Source organism: Myotis brandtii, unplaced genomic scaffold, assembly GCF_000412655.1.
Source record: "Myotis brandtii unplaced genomic scaffold, ASM41265v1 scaffold68, whole genome shotgun sequence".
In the NCBI taxonomy this organism is placed as follows: Eukaryota; Metazoa; Chordata; class Mammalia; order Chiroptera; family Vespertilionidae; genus Myotis; species Myotis brandtii.
In genome coordinates, this window is record NW_005370657.1 from 487,071 (window position 1) to 489,545 (window position 2,475).

The window sequence follows — 2,475 nt, forward strand, 5'->3', positions numbered from 1 at the left end:
TAAACAGAAACCCTTCCCAACACACACACACTTTTAAACCAAGACTCCAACACCCAAGCCCCAGTGTAAACCAGACACAGACTCCCAGGACAGAGTATTAAACCAAACCCACTGGCCTCCTGACTTCCCTTTCTCTGCAAGGAAAACAAGGTATCAGTTGTTGAGGGAGAAGCCCAGGGGACCTAAGGAGTAGGCTAGGGAACCTGAGACAAGAGCAAAGCAAACCTCTACCTAATCCGAATTCAAACCAGGGCCCAAGAAAGAGACCAGAAACTCTCTTCCTTCTCCCACCTGTTCTGCAAGCCCTGTTCCCAGGACCCAACATTGAGACCCCCTCCGATTAGTGAATTGCTACTCTAAGATGCCAAATAGAAAGCTTTGTAGGTCAGGCTAGTAACCTAACCACATTGTCTCTATGGGAAAATGTGCTCCACGTTCCAAATAATCAACTTGCAATGATATTTGGGAACAGAGCCCTTCTGTACACTGGAGAACTGTTCCCTGCAAGGGTCAGTCCCCAACATTGTTTCACGGAGAGGAAAACCTCCAGGCCAGGCCCTGTTACCAGGGGAAAGGTTACCCTATAGGAAGCATTGCAACAAATCACTGATGCAACACACAAGTTGCCAGAACACAAAATCCCAAGTCAGAAAAGCAAGCCTTCCGACACAGGACTGCGACAAATGAAGTCAGGCCCACAGTCTCTCCAGCCTCAAGGTTCTGCCTCTGACAAAGGGACCACCGGACAGTTGGATCCCCTAAAACCTCTCAGTATAGATGGAAACAAACAAAGTGTTAGAGATGTTCCTAACCGCCCCCCCCCCTCGCCCCGAAAGTGTAATGTAGCATCATCTACCATTTGGGAACCAGTCCACCTGTTCAACTTGTACCACCTTTGAGAAGGATCACAGGAACCCACACTGACTTAACTGCCATGTCCCATGCGCTGCCCACATCCTCTGTGGACACACACGGCGGCCCTACGCAGGTGAGCCTCAGGTTTAAGAAATAAGGGAACAGGCTCACAGGAGCTGGGACTTGCCAGCAGAGCGAGGTCTGTGTGCCTCCAGAAGCCCAGGTGTTCACACTACACCGAGAGAAGTAGTTCGCTCTACTTGTCCCAAAACGCCCTGCTTCAAACTTCCGAGAAGGGCCACAGGCCGGGAGCCTGGATCCTCCAGCCATCGCTGACCTCCCGGGCCTTCATCTCGTTCATGCACAGGTTCTCGCCCTCACCCACCACCCGTCTTCAGGGACACGTCTCACGGGGAATTCTTATTGAGAATGCCTTCTATCTCCCGATGCCATTACCAGAACTTCTGAGGCAGCTGGAGGGGGGCGGGGGGACACTCAGCCGGGGGACCATATTAAGGTCCCGGAAATCATTTGGTCCGGCCCTGCCTAGCCATCAGGGGTGAGTTAATTAAATGTTTGGCCACACAGAGCAGGCTAATTTTTAAGCTGATAAATGTGTATGGCCCCATCAGTGGTTCTCACCCTTCCGGCCCTTTAAACACAGTTCCTCATGTTGTGACCCAACCATAAAATTATTTTTGTTGCTACTTCATAACTGTAATGTTGCTACTGTTATGAATCGTAATGTAAATATCTGATATGCAGGATGGTCTTAGGCGACCCCTGTGAATGGGTCGTTCGACTGCCAAAGGGGTCGCGACCCACAGGTTGAGAACCACTGCCTTAAATGATGTTCTAAACATCCAGTGGCCCTCAACAGGAAAAAGGTTCCCCACCCCTGTTCTAACGGCACAGGCACAGAAGTTTTGTGTTAAACAAAGTAATGTCTGGTTGCATGCCCTAGGAGACCACACCCAGGTCTTTATTCATCTTTGTTTTTTTTCTTTTTGTTTTTTTTCAGGGGTGGGCGGCTTGTAGGGGAGGGACTCTTGATCTTGAACATTTCTGAGACCTTCCCAGGGATCACAAAATGTAAGAGGGTGGAAGGAATAGCAGATGCTTTCCAAACCCTAGCTGTGTGTTTGGCTAACCTATTTGCTCCTGATATAATTTTAAAAGTCTTCTTAGCTCAAGGTGGGGGTGAGGGCTGTCAGCAGCACACACCCCCCCCCCCCCCCCCCCCCCCCCCCCCCACCGCCACCGTTCTCCAGGTTGCAGGCCTCTATCCCTAGCACCTCCACCCCCAGCTATTCGAGTGAACTTGAAAGAGGCCACGGTGCAAATAAAAGCCACAGATGGTGATGCCAGGGAGAGACGCATCTCCTTGCACAACCAGCCTTTTTAAATTAGTGGTTTAGGCGACCGAGAGCAGTTTCTCTCAATAAATTCTCAGCCACCGAAACTCCCGAGGCCGGCCTCCCAGAGGGAGGGAGGAGTGGGGGTACGGGGGGGGGCCGGGCGTGGAGGCAGCTGGGGATGGGGTCCAGCAGGCCCAGCCCACGGGGCACCCCTCCCGCGGAGCAGGGTCGCATAACGAGGGCAGCCCCGTCCATGCATCTT

At 52.0% G+C, this 2,475-nt stretch overlaps 1 protein-coding gene across 1 annotated transcript in view; it reads left to right on the forward strand.

Annotated features, from left to right (window-relative positions):
- The window catches only part of ZDHHC12 (zinc finger, DHHC-type containing 12), a 590,635-nt gene that overhangs the window by 309,750 nt on the left and 278,410 nt on the right, over positions 1-2,475 (forward strand). The gene's annotated exons all lie outside the window — the stretch shown is intronic.